The sequence below is a fragment of the Myiozetetes cayanensis genome, unplaced genomic scaffold (genome assembly GCF_022539395.1).
Source record: "Myiozetetes cayanensis isolate MyiCay16 unplaced genomic scaffold, myiCay2020 scf82, whole genome shotgun sequence".
NCBI classification, from domain to species: Eukaryota; Metazoa; Chordata; class Aves; order Passeriformes; family Tyrannidae; genus Myiozetetes; species Myiozetetes cayanensis.
The window spans coordinates 28454-49974 of NW_026088097.1; positions in this window are offsets into that span (position 1 = coordinate 28454).

The following is a 21521-nucleotide window of genomic DNA, read 5'->3' on the forward strand; positions in this document are numbered from 1 at the left end:
CTGCCTTATGTCAACCTACCAGCCATTTTCCATCTTATTGTTTCTCCCCTGTCTGACTGGGAAGAGGAGGGATAAAGCAGCTTGGTGGGCACCTGGTGTCCAACCAAGGTCAACCCACTATACCAATTTATTCATGTCTTTAATGGTGTTATTATTTATTGCAGGGATATGAGTACTACAATACTTAGTTTTGTGTGTAAAGTTATCCTGTTCATGGGAGTGATGTAGGGCTGAGGGTTACCAAATTAGTATCAAGAAAAAGACTTTAATCATATCTACCTATAGCAATAATATGACTCTGTTTTTTGGTGCTTTACATGTGTAAAAGCTTTAGATTGTGATTTAAAATCTTGAACAATGTCACTTGTGAAAATTACCTCTGAAATTTGTAAAGCAAACATATTTTAGCATATACATGTACATTTGAAATACGTAAAAAAGATTTAAGCTAATCAGTTTTAAAGCATTGTTTTTACCTTTCTGGAGTGTTCCTTATAAATTTAGTGATTTTATTGAGCAAAATTTTTATATTTTAAAAATTTTTATATCTAACAGCACAAATCTATCATAAAGGTAAAATAAACCTTGCCTGTCTTTTACATCATTCCTCTAGCGCAATATACCATGAAAACATTCTACCCATTTATATAATTTTATACCTAAACTTATCAATTAACCACATTGCCATAATTATTATTGTCCTCTGGGTTGGATAGTGTTTATGGGTTGCACTGTTAGTTAAGTTTCATGTTTACAGGGGCAAACCCAATGCTTTCTTTAAACCATTTTATCACTAGTTCATATCGCAACCTGATTAGGCTTTTTATTGTGGTGGGTTGGCCTTGGTTGGACACCAGGTGCCCACCAAGCCACTGTATCACTCCCCTTCCCAGATGGATAGGGGAGACAGAATAAGATGGAAAACGGTTGGTAGGTTAAGGTAGTTTACTAAAGTAAAACTGAAAGTTTGCACTCAAGCAAAGAGGAAAATAAGGTTTATTCTCTACCTCCCATTAGCAAGTGATGTTCAGCTACTTGCTGGGAAGCAGGGCTTCAGCATGTGTAGCAGTTGCTCCCCAAGGCAAACACTGTAAATAACAAATGCCCTCCCTTCCTTCTCCTTTCCTTAGCTTTTATATCTGAGCTGACATCATATAGGAATATCCCTTTGGTCAATTTGGGTCAGTTGTCCTAGTTTTTGTCCACTCCCAGGATCTTGCCCACCCTCAACCCTTGATGGAGGGGAAATGTTGAGAGACAGTGCTGATGCTGTGCCAGCACTGCCTAGCAATAACCAAAACACTGGTGTGTTATCAACCCCTTTCTCACTACCAATGCAAAGCACAGCAGTGTGAGGACGGGACCCAGGTCGTGCCATTTGGTTCCAGTCTCTGTCCTAGTTCTGTAGTACAGGGATGCTTCTGTGTGGCCTCTTATCTTGTGGAAGAGCAGCAATGTTGGGTGCACGCAAGCCCTGGGCTGCTCCAGTACACACTTTGAGTTGACTCAATGATCCTTGTGGGTCCCTTCCAACTCAGGATATTCTGATTCTATGATTCTCAGCAGGAGAGGAAGGAAGGACTTGATTTGACAGCCTGAACTTTCACATTTGGGGTTCAAGCAAGCATTTTCAGAGATTTCCGATGGCTGCCCTGCAGACATTTAACTGCTCTGCCAAAAACCCCTCACAGCTGAAACCTCGCTCGGCAATATGTGCTGTGGGACCTGTCCACAGATGACAAAACAGAGGCGCAGAGCAGAAGTGACACCACTGTGAAGGGAGGTTTGTGCAACACCTGTCCGCATTGTGCCTGGAGCAAGCCGATGTCATTTATCTTTATGAGTATTTTTATTAAAAGTAGGTCTTAGAGCAAACAGACCTCGCGGTGTGGTTTTTTTAATTAAATGAGCTGATTTGATCTCAAAAAGCCAATCGACAAGCCCTCTGAATCTTTAATCCATTTTTTCTAATTAGCTGTTCTCTAAAGGCTTGATTTCTTCTCCTGTCATGCTTTAGAGACAGGGAAAATACACAGACTAGTCCCCTAGTTGTAATACAATTATTTGGTGCAGGGGATTTTTTTTTTCACTTGAATAAATTAGTTGTTAATTAAAGCTTTTTGATGTAGTGCAAAAGGAGTTATATTTGATACCACAGCTGTATACTGTTTGATTTATAGCCCTTTGGGGTGTTGTTGGTTATAGTGATCCATTTCTCCCCACTTACCCCCACAAAACACACACACACACACACACACACACAGAGACACACACAGACACACTTCAGTAACTGGTACTGTGTTTTCAATTAGAAGAATATTTTTCCCATTGTTTTCACTTTTCTATGCATTGCTTGAAAATGGAAGAGCAATGTTTCATCACCTTGGCCACTTCCCCCACCGTAAAGTCCTGTACCAGTGGCAGCAAAGACATTTATGACATTTACAGGATAAAGGCTCTGCTTCAGACTGATTGCTTTACCCTGAACATGGTTCCCTAGCTTAGTACATTGCATCTGCCAAGACCAGCCCAGTGGCTTCCTTCCAGAGGATTTCCTCTGATTTCCTCTTTAAACAAGTTACTTTTCTACTGTGAGAACTGAGCCAAACTTCCAGGTAATGCATTAAGTGTTTGGAAGCTGTGTGATGCATTTGGGTTGAAGTATCACTGTATTCTTCAATCTGGGCAGAATTAGGGACCTGTGTGAGTTGGAGTGTCTTGGGTTTGATTTCTAGCTTTGAAATTAGAGAATACAATAGAAAATGTTGGGGGAGGGGCTGGATTTTGTACAATTCCTTTTCTTTCTTCTAATACTCTCCAAAGAGTAGATTAAATCCAATGTAATTTGGTGCTCTGTCTTAATTGATTTACCTATCTCTAATTTCTCTGAAATTACTCGACACTCATCTGCTTAGCTATAACTGTTTCTCACCAGTCAAGGGACTACACACCAGGAGTATTTCCAGGAGGACATGGCATCCCAAAGGGCTGGCCTATAATGCCCTCTCTCCCCTTCCTCATCGTTGAGGAGAATGACACTGGAATAGTGCTGGTGGCTTTTCACTATTTAACATGGCAGTCACATACAGGTCAAGAAGGAGCTTTTCCATACATTATGCTGTTTTCAGTTGATTCCCAGTACAATGTTCATTAACTGTAATGGAAGTGGTTGAGAAGAAAGGGCGTTTCTTCACACTATTTTACAGCTGGGCTTCTGGACCAGAGAAATGGCAATGGGACTTCCCAGTCTTGTGGACTAATACATAGGGCATCTTTTAGAGATGTTACAAGCTCAGATGAGCAAAGTAATAAGATCAACTTCCCATGCAGAGGAGAGAGAAAGCCCTGCTTCTCCAAGAATCTGTATCCCAGGCAAGGCTGTCCTACTTGCTGCCATTGAATTTGCTTTAATCTAATGGAGGGGGGGGGGGAGATTGGATCTTAATTGTCTTCTACTCCAGGCTCAAAAGGAAAACCTGCTTTGGAACAATTTAATGCAATAAAAATCTGCAGGTTGTGAGGTTGCTGACAGAGTTCCCTGTTTGTGACTAAATGAGTGCAGGTTTCCAGTTCTCAAGGGTGGGACAGGCATTTCTGAAAGATGGTAGCTGGAGGTGTGGGCTTTTGGTCAGCATGAAGAACTGAAAAGTAGAGTGGTTTCCTCCTGTTCCCTGTTTCCCCTAGGGAGCATGAATGTCACTGTGGTCTCAAATCCTTTCCATAATTGTTGAGTCTGAATCACATTTTAAGGAATATTCTATTTTCAGTTTTGGGCTCCTCACTACAAGAAAGACGTTGAGGTGCTGATGCTTATCCAAAGAAGGGCAATGAAGCTGGGGAAGAGTCTGGAGAAGAAGTCTATTTTCTACTTTGCCTATTTGGGTTTAGTTGAAGAGAGAACAAAAAGTGGTTATCAAATGAGGAAATTAAAATTTTGCATATATGTGGAAGAAAACCTGTATTTTCAGTTGTGTGCATGTCATATCTGCTCACTAGAAAACAGGGTGGACATCTTATGGATATCTCTCAGTTTGCCTCATTTCTGCATTATTAATTGAGGACTTTGAACCAAGAGTATCTGGGTTTAAGTTAATAAAAAGTAGTATGTGCTGAAAAACTGGAATAACATCTGTGCCAAGCATCCAGAACAACTGTACTGAGTTTTTCTTTGCGGGACACACTACACACTCTTGTGATTCTTCATACTAGTTTCCAGCAAGGTGTTATATTCTTTTGAGCTAGATGAAGAGGTGATACTATTCTACTGTAACTACTATGCAACCATCCTAAAATATTGGCTTCTGAATTATTCAGGATTTCGTAGAGAAGGGAGGGAATAAAAAACATTGTAACTGTGCATGTATCTGCAGGTATATGGAGCCATCAAAAGTTAAAAAAGTTAAAAAAGGTGAAAAAGTGAAAAACAGAGTGAGAGAAGTTGAGGAAAAGCAAAAAGGGAGAATACGATTGTCAACAAGGAAGGCAGCAAACCTGTTCACCCAAGGCAAGTGCAAGAGAGTACCTGACCATTAAAGGACCACTGAAGGGGCTGGTGAAAAAGTGTCATGTGGTGAGGAAGATGACAGGGGAGGTCAAGGAGAGAGGTAGGGAGGAGCAAACAGGGATGGGGAGGAGAAGTCACATGGTAAGAACTAGGCCAAACTGTGTGCAGTGATGTCTGCACAAAGCCACTGGGTGGACTTACTTGAGGAGAAACATTTAGGGTCTGTGTAATTTCTCTCTTTCCTGAATAAATAGCAGGAGCAGTTAGTAGTGTGTGTGTGACGACAGAGGCAGTGATGCCTATATTTGGGTTATTTAACATGTCCCACTGTAATAGGATTTCATAGAGTTTTGGAGACCACCTTGTTTTCTCATCTATGAAGACCAGCATTTTTATGTTCCTAAGGTTTTCCATTTTTCAAAGGTTCTTGTGACCTCTTTACTTTTGCAATGTTTTTTAAAAGAAGTGTTAATATTTCTATTATTTGAAAAAGAACCTTTGAATTTTGGCAGGGACAAAAGCCCTGCAGCTGAAGACATGCCTTTCCCTTTTCCCATGAAACTCCCCTCCATTCTGGCTGAGTTATGAGCTGTGCAAGATTAATGTTTCCCATTTCCTCCTTGTGTTTCTCAGGAAAATGTTGTTAGCAGGTCAAAATAATAACTGAACACAAATCTTCTGCAGACCCAGGTCCACGACACTGCCAAAGTGAAAATAGCAATGAGAGAATCCCTAGGGGCTCATAGGGTGGGTAGAGCTGGTATCATCCCTTGCAATTTCCCACTAGCAGTGGTTGTAAAAAGTCTTGCCAACCAAAGCAGTGCATATCTCCAATGATCCTCGATGAAGGAAAGGATAGGTCCACTTTTGGACCCAACATAATTTCTGTTTTCAGGTTGCTGAATCAAACAACTAAACAATTAGGAAATGTTAGGTTTACCCCTATGTATCCAGACATGATGTGGACTGGGGAACATAGTCACAGTCATGTTGCTGGAGACACGCCCACTCAAACAGAAATAAGTTTGTACTAATAGCTTTTAAGTGGGAAATTCCTAATTTTTGACCCTTGCATCTAAACATCTTTCTTATTTCAGTGACCAATGTAATAAACACACTGAAAGTGTGTATATCTATACATATATATACACGTTAGATGATATATATCTGAATGGCCATCGCCACATGGGATGTATGCACATTTAGACTTATATAAATAGAAATTCTGTTTTGCAGTACTACAATGCAGCCCAGCAGCAGAATCACAGCCTTTTTTGAGAGGTAAATCTAATAAAAATGCATATTTGCTGAAAAACACATGAGAAAACTTCACATTTACATACATACGCACAGGGCTGAGCACATCCATGACATTTGTCAAACAAAGGTGGCTCCATGCATCTGCATTTACTCCTGTACAATCACTTTATTTCATCTTGAATAACAAGGAGAATAGCCAATAGGTCTGTTGTCAGTTCATTTACACTTGTGCCCTGTTACAAATTAAACTGAAATTGCACCGAAGGAGGGGAAAGTGAATTTTCTGCCAAGTGACAATTCCTTATATCACCAATTTCCAAGTGTAGTCATTATAGATCATTACTAGGGGGTTTTGTGATTTCCAGCGATTTAGGATCCTAATTTTCTATCATGGGCAAAAATCCCATTAGCACCTGCTCTCATCTTCTAATCCCATAGGTTAAAAATGAAATGCAAAGTTCTGGTAACTGGCCTCCTTTCTCAGCTGTGCCCACAAAGAATATCAGTAGCAAAAGGAGGGACAAGGAAAGCCTCCATTCTTTATTGGACATGGATAGGAACATAGTTATCAAAGATGAGGACAAGGCTGAGGTGCTTAACACCTTCTTTACCTCAGTTTTCAACAGTAAGACAGGTTGTACTGAGGACAACTGGCTTTTGGAACCTGTAGACAGAGATAAAAAGCTGAATAGCCCCCCTGTAATCCAGGAGGGAACAGTTAGAGATGTGCTGAGCCACTTGGATCCTCACAAGTCTATGGGACCAGATGGGATCCACCCAAGGGTGATGAGGGAGCTGGCGGAAGAGCTCGCCAAGTCGCTCTCCATCATTTACCAACAGTCCTGGCTCTCTGGGGAGGTCCCAGAGGATTGGAAGTTGGTGAATGTCATGCCCATCCACAAAAGGGGCCAGAAGGAGGACCTGGGAAACTCCAGGTCTGTCAGCCTGACCTCAGTGCCTGGCAAGGTTATGGAGTAGATCATCCTACGTGCAATCACACAGCACCTACAGGATGGACAAGGGATCAGAGCCAACCGGCACGGATTTAGGAAGGGCAAGTCCTGTCTGACCAACCTGATCTCCTTTTATGATCAGGTGACCCACCTAGTGGATGAGGGCAAGGTTGTGGATGTGATCTATCTGGACTTCAGCAAAGCCTTTGACACTGTCTCTCACAGCATACTCCTGGAAAAGCTGACAGCCCATGACTTGGACAGGGGCATTCTGTGCTGGGTTAGGAACTGGCTGGAGAGCCAGGCCCAGAGAGTGGTGGTGAATGGTGCTGCATCCAGTTGGCAGCCGGTCACTAGTGGTGTCCCCCAGAGATCAGTGTTGGGCCCAGTTCTGTTAATATCTGTATTGATGATTTAGATGAGATGATTGAGTCCACCATTAGTAAATTTGCAGATGACACCAAGCTGGGGGGAAGTGTCGATCAGTTGGAAGGCAGGAGGGCTCTGCAGAGGGACCTGGAGAATTTGGTTGATTCCAGAGGGATGAGGTTCAACGAGGCCAAGTGCCAGGTCCTGCACTTTGATCATAACAACCCCATGCAGTGCTACAGGCTGGGGACAGAGTGACTGGAGAGTAACCAAGCAGAAAGGGACCTGGGAGTTAGGATTGACAGGAAGCTGAACATGAGCCAGCAGTGTGCCCAGGTGGCCAAGAAGGTCAAGGGCATCCTGGCCTGGATCAGGAACAGTGTGTCCAGCAGGACCAGGGAAGTGATTCTTCCCCTGTACTCAGCACTGGTGAGGCCACACCTGGAGTACTGTGTCCAGTTCTGGGTCCCTCAGTTCAGGAAGGATACTGAGGTGCTGGAGCAGGTCCAGAGAAGAGCAACAAGGCTGGTGAAGGAACTCGAACACAAGTTCTATGAGGAGAGGCTGAGGGAGTTGGGGTTGTTAAGTCTGGAGAAAAGAAGGCTCAGGGGAGACCTCATCACTCTCTACAACTACCTGAAAGGAGGTTGTAGCCAGGTGGGGGTTGGTCTCTTCTCCCAGGCAGCTATCAGTAAGACAAGAGGGCATGGTCTTAAGCTCTGCCAGGGGAGGTTTAGGTTGGATATTAGAAAGAAATTCTTTGCAGAGAGAGCAATCAGACATTGGAATGGGTTGCCCAGGGAGGTGGTGGATTCTCTGTCCCTGGAGGTTTTTTAAGATGAGACTGGATGTGACACTTAATGCCATGGTCTAGTAATCACGGTGGTAGTGGATCAAGGGTTGGACTTGATGATCTCAGAGGTCTTTTCCAACTCAGCTGATTCTATGATTCTATGATCTTCTAATCCCATATGTTAAAAAAGAAATGCAAAGTTCTGGTAACTGGTCTCCTTTCTCAGTTGTGCTTACAAAGAATATCATAAAGTATGGAATTGTCCCTTGACTTCTCCCACTTTCCAAGATAGTTTTATTTTTCTTTTTCCTTTTCTTTTTCCTTTTTTCTTTTTCTTTTTCTTTTTTCTTTTCTTCTCCCCCCACCCCAATCAAGATATTTGAATTCAGACATGAGGAAAACTATGAAATACCTTGATTCTGCTACAAACTCTTCTGCATGGAGGTAGGGTGTAGCAGCAAGAGTAGCTTAGTAGCACTGCTTATATGCCAGTGTTCAGCACAGCACAGCACAGCACAACCTCTTCACCAGAACCCACTCCTAAACCTCTCCATCAACAAGCCAGAAAATGCCTTCTGGGCAGAAACATAGCCTCTCCCAGGATCCTCAATGGGTCCTAGCAACTAAGTTAAAAGCCTGGAATTGACCACATTTGGAATAAGCTTGCCCAAAAACATCAATGTTAATTAGTTCGTGTTATGAATGGATTAAGATGCCAGCTGCAATGGAGCATTTTCATTTGGGTTGTGGTTGGGTAATTAGATGCACATAAGCTGGTTGGGTAGCTATCAGTCAGTAAGTAGTTTTCTTTGCACACTTCTGTGTGTCCCATCATCTGTTTTACTGTGAACCTTTGGTTAAAGTACCAGTGATCAAACAAAGCATTGAGTGTGAACATATTTCTTCCCCTGAACCACAACCATGCAGTTTGGTGATTTCAGAACCTCAGTCCTTTTATTGTTGACCACAGAGCCACCATCGCTCACGTGGTTGTGAGAAGTTGTTGAGATGCCGGGGACAGCCTGCCCTCGACCGCCCTGATTTGCTATGGGGGCCCCCCACCTGGGGAACACAGATCCCCTGTAAGGTTGCTGAGTGCCTGAAAGAACATCGGTCCATAAATTCCAGAGATGGACTGTTCATAGCAGTGTGCTGGACCTTAGCCCACACTTACCGCACCATGGTCTGGACTGTACAACACCACCTACAGTCAAAAGGGAAAGATATTGGAGCAGAGAAACCAATAGACATCACAAGTACTCGGTCCCCAGGCATGCCAGAAGGGAAGTCACAGCCAGTGGAAGTGGTCCCAGTGCAGAGGAAGAAGTATAAAGCCAAGTCAATATGCCCAGTTAACGAGGATGGGGAACCAGTGGAGGAACCAGAGCCTGAGATCATTACTGAATCCTTGTCATATGAACAGCTCTGCAATATGTAGGACGACATTACTTGACACCAAAATGAGTCCATTTTGACCTGTCTGATCCGAGGGTGGAACCTTATGGGTGAAGGCTTGCCACTTGATGGCAACAAAGCAAGGTATTTGGGATCCCTGGCCCAGGATGGCAAGCATTCGTGAGGGAGTCCAAGCCCCTTTCTCTCTGGAAGCGACTTCTAACAGGTGTGTGAGAGAAGTTTGTTTAGAGACTTCCTGCAGAAGCACCATCATAATACGGCCTGGAAGACTATGGAGGAAGGTATCCAACACCTGAGAGAAATGGCACTGTTAGAGATACTTTTTGAAAAGAACGGGCAACCCAGCCACAACGCTGATGAAGTCAGTTTCTTAGCGTCATTGGATTTTGAAGAAAACAGAGAGACAGTGGGTTCTATAACAAATAAACTCAGGATGTTCAACAGCATGGTCCATAGCCCATTATGGACACATATCTCCACTATAGAGACATAGGTTGAGGGCCTCAAGGTACTGACTACAGAAGTAAAAGATGAACAGAAAAGAACTTAAAAAAGGAGATGAAGGAAAACAGCTTCCATGTGGCACCAGTGCGAAGTAGAGCCTCTGAGGTCAGATTCAGACATCCCCCAGTTAGAAAGAGTAGACAGACCCCATGAACCGAGCTGTGGCATTTCCTAGTAGATCATGGAGAAGACATGAGGGGGTGGGACAGGAAACCTACCTGTGTCCTAGTAGCCTGAGTACAAGAACTGAAGGAGAGAGAAAAAGGGAAGCCCATGAGAGTAAGTGCAGTACTGGTATCCCATGGACAAGGATCTGACCCGCTAGAATGTACCTCCCATATGTATTCACAGGGAAAGAGCTGTGACGGCCCCAGCCAAGACCAGTGTTAGACGGGTCCTGCCTCTAGTCAAGTAGAGGCACGGGACAACCGTGTCTATTGGATTGTGTGGATCTGATGGCCTGGCACATCAGGCCCACAAGAATACAAGGCTTTGGTTGACACTGATGCTCAATGCACATCAATGCCATCAGGACATATAGGGTTGGAGACTATTTCCACTTCTGGGGTGAAAGGAGGGTCTCAAGAGTTGACTGTGCTGGGGCTGAGCTTGACCAGGAAAGACTGGCAGAAACACCCCTTTGTGACTGGTCCAGATGTCCCATGTATCCTGGGCATTGACTACCTTAGGAATGGGTATTTCAAAGACCCCAAGGGACATAGATAGGTCTTTGGAATAGTTGCTGTGGAGACGGAGGTAGTTAAGCAGTTGAATTCATTACCGAGTCTCACAGAGAACACTTCTGCTGTGGGACTGTTGAAGGCTGAGGAAGAGCGAGTGCCAATTGCCACTACAACTGTGCATCACTGGCAGTACCGAACAAACCGAGACTCTGTGATCCCCATCCATAAGATGATTCGTGAGTTGGAGAGCCAAGGAGAGGTCAGCAAGACCCACTGTCGTGGGTTTGCTCTGGGCCAATCTTCTCCCACCCCCCCACACAATTGTTATAAGTTCAGAGAAGGTTTATGCAGACAAAAGAGATCTGATTGGGGAGAATAATATTAGGATTTATTACTAGTAAGATAAAAACTAAAGAACTATATAAATATACTACAATTGTAATTAGGTAAAAGTGTTATGTATTTACAAAAAAATACCCCTCCCCCCTTGTATCAGTTCAGGAGGAGAAGCAGTCTCTTTTCCATTAACTTTGCAGCACTCATAAGTTCTTCTTTTATTATTTCTAGGACAACTCCGATTTGTCGCAGCTGGAACTGTTTCTCTTTCTCTTCTATGTCGATCTCAGGGCTGGGTCTACCCCCTCCTGGGCTAAGACCAGAGGCTGGGGGGTTACCCAGGCCCTGTGGGGATCTTCCATGGACTGCAAGGAGATGCCTATCATGAACCTTCACCACAGAGTCACAGGGGATAATGGTTTTTGAGTCTACCTTTGTTTCCTGTGGGGTCTTGCCTCACAAGAGAAGTCTTTGATGGACCTCTCTAATGTGAGTCTACCTTCGGGCAACAGGTCTTCCATTCTCTGTTGTCACAAATTCAGCTGCACCAGCATGGATCCCTCACTGGGATCACCCAAATCCTACCCGGGTGTCCCAGTTTAAATGAGACAAGCGTCTTTTGCTGAGGATGAGTTAGGAGAAAAGACCCAAACTTCTCTTTCTAAGCAATTATAAATCCAAAATTAAGAGGCTCCAATTGAAGGAAAACAAATTATGGAAAAGGGAAAATAACAGCCCTTTATTAAAAGGTATGTGTGTATTAACAGAAACACGAAAAAAAAAACCAAGTAAAACAACCAAGCAATACTCCTATACCCACCAATAATCCCCTTCAAGAACAAACTCATAAACCAGCAAAAGGAAGAGTAAACAGTTCAATTTTTGCGCCCCTTGGTGCAATTCCCACCACAATCAATAGGAGGCACTGTTGGGTCACTAGAGATGCAAAACTTGTAATGTCCGGTACCATTCACCAGGTGGCGCTGTTGGGTCACTGGAGATGCAGAACTTGTAGTGTCCTATAGTAGCCACCAGGTGGCGCTGTTGGATCACTGGAGGTGCAGAACTTGTAATGTCCAGTAAAAAAACAACAACAAAACAACAAAAGCACCCCTCGGTTCCCCTTCCCACACTGGGACAGTAGAGAGGGAGTGGGGGGGGGGGGAAAGGGAAAGGAAGGGAAAAAAGAAACAAACCAAAAAAACCCCAGCAATCAAACAGAAAGTTCTCCCAATGGAAGAAAACTCACAATCTTCAGCTGGTTAGAGTTCACTTTAAACAGGGCCTGCAGCCAGCAACAGCTGAGCAGAGAGCAGCAGCAAACTCCCCTCTGACAGGAAAAAAAAAACCAGGTAGCATCTGCAGCTCGCAGCAGGTTCCAAGCCCACGGGCACACCAGCCTCTCCTCCCAACCTGCGTTCCAGCCACACCCCCAACCCACCAAAATTCCTCCTCCCCTGTTGCCCTGGAGACGAGAGAAAAAAGTAGACTTTAGATCCTTCATCTGCCTGTTTCCTAGGAGACTGATCTTAGTGGACCGGCCGATTCTTTTGTTCACCTGATAGCTACCTGATGGCCTATGCACAGGGCACACACGGCAGGGGGAAGGGAAAGAAAAATTCCTTGTTAAAATCGGAACTATGACACCGGGCCAACTTGCTCCAGCATAGGTGTCTCTCTCCATGGGCCACAGGTCTCCAGCAGGACTCTCTTTCATCTTGGCCTCCCACAAAGTCATATCTACTTCATGCACTCCTGTGCTTTGGCGTGGGCTCCTTCATGAGCTGCAGAGGGGGGTCTCCACTCCCCAGCAATCTTCCACAGGTGGCAGGGATTTTTAGTTTTCAGTCTCTCCCCTGTTGAAGGGAGAGCAAGCGAGAGGGGGAGAGAAGGAGTTCCCCCCCCTTCGAGGCTTCTCTCTTCTCTTTTTCCTGCAGCTGCCAGCTTTGACCTTGGAGGCTTCGTTATCTCTGCCTGGAATTCCTTCTGCAGTATTTCTCATCCAAGTTCTTGTCTAAAGTTTTTTTTTCTCTACTCTGTTAGAGGAGAGAAGGGGGGGCCTGATCCCCCTCACCACGGCCAGGCTCAGCCTGGGGTTGGGGTGCACTCCAGGGCCCAACAGGGCCAGCTGCTAGGTTGGTTCTCCCATTTTTCTTCTGCGCCACAACCTTCTCTTCCATTTTCTTAAATATGTAATTGGCAGAGGCGTTTCTAAAACTTTTGATTGCCTTTGTTGGAAAAACTATTTTCACCCCTGGGGGGGGCAGGGAGGTTGGTAAAACCTCGACACCCACTCACCCTTCAACAGCCCCACCTGGTCTGTGCATAAGTCTGATGGAGAATGGAGATTGGCTGTGGACTATTGAGACCTGAATGAAGTTACCCCACCCCTGAGTGCTGCTGTTCCAGACATGTTGGAGCTCCAGTACGACCTGGAGTCCAAGGTAGAGAGGTGGTACTCCACTATTGACATTGCAAATGCGTTCTTCTCTATCCCCTTAGCAGTAGAGTGCAGGCCGCAGTTTGCTTTCACCTGGAACCGACTGCCCCAGGGGTGGAAAAACAGTCCCACCATCTGCCACGGACTGATCCAGGCTACACTAGAGAAGGGTGAGGGTCCAGAACACCTACAGTACATTGATGACATCATCGTATGGGGGAACACAGCAGAGGAGGTGTTTGAGAAAGGAAATTATCCAGATTCTCCTGAGAGCTGGTTTCACCACCAGAGTAAGGTCAAGGGACCCACCTGAGAGATTCAGTTCCTGGGGGTGAAGTGGCAAGATGGAAGTCATCACATCCTGACAGAAGTCATCAACAGGATCACAGCAATGGCTCCACTGACCAGCAAGAAGGAAACACAAGCTTTTCTGGGTGCCATAGGTTTCTGGAGGATGCCCATCCCTGAGTACAGACAAATCGTGAGCCCTCTCTACCTAGTAACCAGTACGAAGAATGATTTCCAGTGGGGCCTCAAACAGCAGCAAGCTTTTGAACAGATCAAGCAGGAGATTGTCCGTGCTGTAGCCCTTGGTCCAGTCAAGACAGGACTGGAAGTGAAGAATATACTCTACTCTGCAGACAGGGATAATGGTCCTTCCTGGAGCCTCTGGCAAAAGGTGCCTGATGAGGCCAGTTGGCGTTGGACATTGCTGAATGAGAGAAATGCCCAAGGTTTTACGCTGACTTGTGGATAGTAGTCAATGCTCTGTGGGGGTGGTTGGACAGATGGAAGAAGGTCATTTGGAAATGTAGAGGGAAACCCATTTGGGTTGCCAATATTTGGCAAGACATTGCTACCCAGGAAGAGAAGCTGATTGTGAGAACACGTCACATAGATGACCATGTGCCCAAAAATTGAGCCAATGAGGAGCACTGCAACAATGAACAGGCAGACCAAGCTGCACAAGTCAAGATGTCGCAGGAAGATCTGGACTGGCAGCACAAGGGAGAGTTGTTCCTAGCTCAATTGGCCCATGATGCCTCCGGCCATCAGGGCAGAGATGCCAACTACAGATGGGCATGAGACCGAGGGGTGGATCTAACCATGGACAGTATCTCTCAGGTTATCCATGATTGTGAGACATGCTGCCATTACACAGGCTAAGAAAGTGAAGCCCCTGTGGTATGGTACAAGTTGGAATAAGTAGAGGTACGGGGAGGCTTGGCAGGTTGATTATATCACACTGCCACAAACCGGCCAAGGTAAGTCCTATATGCTCACCATGATGGAAGCCACCACTGGATGGCTGGAGACACATCCAGTGCCCCACACCACTGCCAGAAATCAAATCCTGTGGCGACACAGCACTCCAGATCGAATTGAGTCAGATAATGGGACCCATTTCAAGAACAGCTTAGTTACCACCTGGGCAAAAGAGCATGGTATTGAGTGGGTATATCATATCCCCTAACATGCAGAAGCTTTTGGGAAGGTTGAACGGTGTAATGGACTGTTGAAAAACACTCCGAAGGCATTGGGTAGGGGGACTTTCAAGCACTGGGATTAACACCTGGCTAGTCAACACTAGAGGCTCTGTCAATTGAGCCAGCCCTGCCCAATCAGAGTCCCTTCACACGGTAGATGGAGACAAAGTCCCAATAATTCACTTGAGAGATATGTTAGGTAAAACAATTTGGATTAATCCTGCCTCGAGCAAAGGCAAATCCATTCGTGGCATTGTTTTTGCTCAAGGACCTGGTTGCACTTGGTGAGTGATGCAAGAAGATGGAGAAACATGACGTATACCTCAAGGGGACCTTATCTTTGGTTGAACTGCCCATAACACTGTGCCTGTATTTATATGTAAATATTTGTAATTTGTATACAGTTAGGGTAATGTATGTATGCATATGGTTGGAAAGTTTGAATCCAATATAGCATATTGGTATGGGAAAATATCCTGAGTGGATAATGTTGTAGGTTTGAAAAGATATGTTGGAATTTTTTCCCAATATCAATTACTGGACAGTGTGCAACTTCAATGAAAGCCCCCCCCCCCCTTCCTTTCCCCCTCCATCCATTTTTTCCCCAGTGGGAAGAAGCTGGATCGTGCACAGAGCCCTGGTCTTTTCCCAGAGGAGAAGTTTGGTTTATTTCTCCCCATCTGGCACCACCATGGAGGAACAACTGGGTTTGTTAATAAAGAGCTGTTATTTTCCTTTTCCACACCTTTCACCTGAAGCCTCTTAATTTCATACTTTTAATAATGTAGAGGGAAGAGGTTGAGTTAGAGTTAGGGCTTTCTGGCCTGCTCTCCTTAACGGACATTTGTGTCTTGTTCAACTAAGACAACCAGCTTCATTGCCCTTCTTTGGACACACTCCCATGGTAGAGTCAATCTCCTCCTCAGCGTCCCTAGTACTTCTCAGCCTTTCTATTTCCTCTCTCAGCTCCACCACTAGGCTGAGCAGATCATCCAAGTGCTTTAAGAAGGAAATCTTTAAAGTACAGGAGCAGGACATCCGCATGTGCCAAAAAAAACAAGTTGGCAGAGAAGACCTACTCGACTGAACAGAGAAATTTGGCTGGAACTTAGGAAGAAAAAGAAAGTTTATTACCTCTGGAAAAGGGGGCAGGCAACTCAGGAGGACAAAAAGGATGCTGTGTGGTTATGCAGGGAGAAAATTAGAAGGGCCAAAATCCAGTTAGAACTTTATCTGACCACTGCTGTAAAAGACAGCAAGAAGCGTTTCTACAAATACATCATCAACAAAAGGGAGGACCTAGGTGAATCTCCATCCTTTTGTGAGAAATATCTCTAATTAAAATTTTGAAGATGGTCAAATAAAGTGAAACAAAGAACTTTAATTGCAACACATTGGATGCATCGGCCTCATGGTCAAGTCCAAGTACCCCGAGAATGGGGTTTCTTGATTTACATAACCACTCCCTCGCTCCTCCTATGGCGAACCCTGCTCCTTTTCTTCTTTAAAAGGTGATATAGCCCCTCTCCTTGGATTCGATTGGGTCTCTCAGGGCCGGCTCGCACTTCCCTTTGCCAGTCCATTGGTTGTCTTAACTGACCTATCAGGTTGTTTCCTTGTCCCAGCCACATGGTCCCTCGGCAACAAGCCCTGGCTGGTCTCATTGTCTTACAGGCTTCCCGGCTCGCCTCTATACTGTAACTATAGGCAACAGCAACAAGTAACTGCAAGCAGACTATGAGTAAGTAACTGCAAGCAGACGATCAGTGCCCAACTACTAAATAACTCTCCAACCCCCCCAAACAATACAGCTTCCAGGCATCTTGACATGAGTAAACTCCTGTTTGTAATAAAACCACCTTATTTATTTCTTACACTTTGGTGGATGTGGGGGGAAACATAGCAACAGAGGAGGAGGAAAAGGCTGAGGCACTGTGTTGGGTTGACCTTCTCTGGATGCCAAGTGCCCACCAAGCTGCTCTATCACTCCCCTTCCCAGATGGACAGAGGAGAGAGTATAAGATGGAAAATGACTCATAGGTTGAGATAAGACCATTTACTAAAGCAAAGTAAAAGTTTGAGTATGAACAAACAAAGAGAAAAAAAAAGTTTATTTTATTTATATTTATTTATTTTATTTTATTTTATTCTCTACTTTCTATCAGCCACTTCCCAGGGCTTCAGCACACATAGTAGTTGTTCCCAAAGGCAAACGTAAATAACAAATGCCCTCCCTTCCTCTTCCCTTCCTTAGCTTTTATATCTGAGCTGACATCATATGGTATGGAATATCCCTTTGGTCAGTTTGGGTCAGCAGGCCTAGTTTTTGTCCACTCCCAAGATCTTGCTCACCCCTAACCCTTGATGGAGGGGAAATGTTGAGAGACAGCGCTGATGCACTGCTCAGCACTAGCCAAAACACTGGTGTGTTATCAACCCCTTTCTTGCCTTAAATGGAATTAATCCTGATTTACAGAATATGATTTCAGCAGTGGCGTTTGATTTACACCAAAATATATTAGAAAAACAATCTTGCACACCTTTATGGCATTTCAAAGCATATGGGTGGGGTTTTTTGTTTGTATGGTTTAGTTTCATGGGGTTTGTCCTCTTCATTCAGCCCTGGTAGGAAAAAACAAACTGGTTTATTCAGTCCTTTATACATTCTGAATTTCCTGCAATACCACAGTAATGTCATGCTTGGGTTCCTAGTTAATTTTGTGTTGGCATTTTGAAAGGTATCAGGAATCGGAATAAGCAGAGTAACTTGTGTTTTATGTATTTTTAAACTGTGTTATTTATATGCATTTTTCTGCAAAGTATGATTCTTTCAGACAAAGATCTCTAATAGATTCCTTCAAAAATTAATCACAGAAATAGAAAGAAACTTCCTCAGTGCTCTTTCAGTCTTTAAAATACACTACATTTTCTTTTTTTTCTCAAACCATAGTGTTAAAAAAGTAGTGAATAGCCATTTCCCACTTGGCCACCAAAGGGTGAAATCCTCTTCTATTATAAATTGGTGTAGCTCTATTCAAATCAGTGATTACATTAATTCACTCCAGCTGAGGCTCCAAACCTTAAAACACCAGTGAGGAGAGTGAATTTTGCACAGAATGGATTTTCATATTGGGTTGAAGGTTTTGCTGTTTAGCTTAGCTATGTGTCTTGTCTGAGGGCTGTTGGAAACTGTGTATTTGACATATGCAGCAATGGTCGCTTCTACAAACAAGTATTGTTCCAGCCCTTTCTTCCTCCACTCTAATTGACAATCCATTTTGGCATATAAACCATGCACCTGTGAAGCGGCTGCTCCATTGTTGCTGCAGCCTGTGATCTTGAGGGAGCAGTAAACAGCACAAGTGAATGGGAACCCCCATCTCCTGCCAACGTGTCTTGCAAATAAATATTAATCCATGTGTTAGTCACAGGCAAGAGAAAGGTCTAATAACTAGATTGATTAGATCACTTTTTCTAAAAAGGTCTGGGCCAGATTTCTCATCTGTTCAGCACTCTTGAAAGGGTCCAGATTTTTTACTTTCTGTCAAGTAAAAAATTAAACCCATCCCTCCCTCCTACCATCTAAACTAAGAAGCTACACAAGACCCAATTTTTGACAAAAATTATCAGCGTCCTGCAGCTTTTAGCAGGACACAATGAACAGATTTTGCAAAGAGCATAGCATGTCATGGGTAATGGAGCTGCTCCCCATTCACATATGTGGACATGAATGAGGACTTGGGCCTCCTGCAACTGTCTTGGTCACCCACACGAAGTCTCATCAGCTTCAAGTGAGAAAATACTTAGACTATATGTAATGTTCTGTCTAGAAGGCTGTGTTCTTGTTTTGAAAGCCGGTGTAGTATAAACTCTTGGTCACACCTTTTCCACTTACTTTGTCCATCATTTCTGTTGACGTACATTGAGTTATCATGATTTGTACCAACTAAAGGCCTGAGTCTTGGTCTCCAAACCACTTGGATGAGCTGAAGATCATTGCTTGAGTAATTAATAAATAATAGGAAAGATAGGAAAAAAGACAACAAGAAATCATTTAGAAAGAACATCATCTGGTCTCTAACAGCAAAGCATTTTTTCTTTGCTACGCATAATGTTATGTGCTTTTAAGCTTCTCAAGGTGAATGGTCCAGGGGCATAGGATACCTGGCAACATCCTTAAGAGTACGCTGGTTTATTATGATCTGCCTTACACACTGAGCAACATTACTTGAGACATCCTGGTGTAAATCCATCCAGAGATCAAAACCAACCTGGCAACAGCCTTGTTTGTCCAGAGGACTTAAGCAAAACATACCACAGTCATGCCAGCAGCACACTCCACGGGTCTATTTTACCTCAATTACACTCTAATTTATGAAAACTGGAGGGCACCGGATCATGTTCAAACTGTTTTCTTTCTTCCTTCTCTGTCAAATCAGAGCTACTGCACATCTGATGAGTTTCAAGATTGGGTGGGGAAAAAGGACTCACTTCAAGTCTTTATTTTGGTTATTGATTCAATAGTATTTACTGACTAATAATTACCCAAGGCTAACAGGCTCATTTGAACTGGGAATGCTGTGATCTCACGTTATCTAATGGACGAATAGCCTGTTTACAGATAAGTAGTCTGCTTAAGGTGGGAGAAATCAAGGCTTGTAGTCCTCTCTTAGGGAAACTAGCTTCTTTTTCTGCCAATTTCCAAGGAGTCTTCTTTTTGTTTTTTTAAGTTTTCTATAGAATCACAGTACCTTTTTTCCTTATTTCCCTCATATTTATGCATGTGGGGATCTTTATCAAAATCACCCAACCTTTGGTAGTCCTCTCATCACTAATAGTGATTTCCCCCTCTGCATCTCTTCCCTGTGCACTTGAGTATGCACACAAGTTCTTTGAGGCATCCTAAAAGCTTTTCCTTGCCTGTAACATTTTAATTGCCTCTCAAGCAAGATTTTCTCCTTGGTGAAGAAAAAGACCATGGATCAAAGTGCTCCATACTGCCCAAAGGATTTCCTCTCCTCAGCCTTACCTCACTTTATGAGATCACTTTCTTCCCTCTTTTCCTTTGCTACATCTTCTCTGCATTTTGCACCATTGTTTTCTTTCTTTTCCAGCCTGGAAAAAAACCAACATCCCCTCCCTAGCAGCATTGGGTGACACAGACAGAGAAATCGACACAGTGTCAGCAAGAGTTTAGCCCCACAGTTGGGACCTGAACTTCCAACAGAGGATGTTGCCTAAAGATCCGGGAGAAAAAAACTCACCAAGCCATTAGTATGAATAAGATAGAAAGCAGCTCTTTTAATTAAGGCCTTCTGACCATGGAGTACAAAGACGCACACCCACATATGGAATTCTTACACTTTTATATCTTTTACTAATTATCATATCTAATGGGGACATCCAACCCTAAGACCCCTTTTGCCTGGGTACCACCTTCAGAACTGCCCCAGTGGAGCCCCTCCAAGGGTCTTGAGCCTATATCTTGTTTTGTCTACCATATCTCTTGTTATTCTGGTCCAAGTGCACATCCCAACGGAATGTTCTTGCTCTATATCTATTGCCTTGAAAAGAGGGTTAAAAGACAGTTAAACTGAAACTTCAGGAATGTGGCACACACTGTGAGAAAGTAACAGTCTAAAGTGAAGGAAAACTCCAATTACATTAAAATCTACAAAAAGCTAAAAATCCTAAAAATTCAAAGGCATAATGGAGAACAACTCTGGGTTACTGCGCTAAAGCAAGACATTGATACAATGTGCTTGCTCACCCTGGGAAGAGAAGCATCAGAAGTCAGTTGACAAAAATCTTTAGGCACTGTCTATTGTGAGCTTACAGTAGTGAAGGCTGTTTTTCCTGGGAAAGATCACCACGGAGTGTATATTTACTGTTGTAACCCACCAAATGACACAATATTTGGATGCTTGCTACACTGGGGAGATATAGTGTAGGGACAGTGTAGATTTTAGCGATGTTGAAACTGGAGATGAAGCATGTGGACTCAACAAACTGCATACTGTGTGAAGTTTTCAGCTCTGAAGACCTGAACAATCATGTCTGACAAGAGTTAATGTGCTTAGAAAGAGAATAAAGAGAATGTGAAAACATTTTTTTCTCACTCCAGTTTGCAACTGAGAACTTGTTAGTCTGTAATACTTTTTATTTATGGCACCTTTTGACTCAAAGGATCTGAAAGTGCCTCTATCTGTGAGTCACTTCAATGACCCTCCAGGCAGGAATGTTTCTCTGCAGGAGCCTCCAACTGAGGTTTCAGAGTCTCCTTTGCCATGGACATAAGTGAGGGACCCAGTCTGCCTTGCCAAATGCCAGTACTTGGTACTAAAGACTGGAGGGAAGGGCAGAAACCCATCCTAAGACAGAGGAATAGCAAAGAGAGAAAACAGACACATAAACCATATGGGAGAGAGGATTTGGACGGACACCAGATGACTTTGGAAGCAGACATTGGGAGGAACCATGGTCAATGCTGGGTGACATCTTTATGCAAAGAGCCCAGGACAATAAGACCACAACTCTAAAAAGAGGATTTGGTGGTCCTACCTGGATATTGCTCCATCCAACCCAGTCAGATCCAGTCATGCTGTAGTAGCCTGGAGAAAGCTCCAATGTGGACCTTGTGCAGGGGACACATCCCAGTGGCAGAGGTGCTCCTAAGGGCTCAGACTTGAGGCTCAGTTGAAGTATGCAAACTCACATGTCCCTTAATGAGGACAGTCACGGCAGGGCATCTGCTTATTTTAAGTCCACTTCAGCAC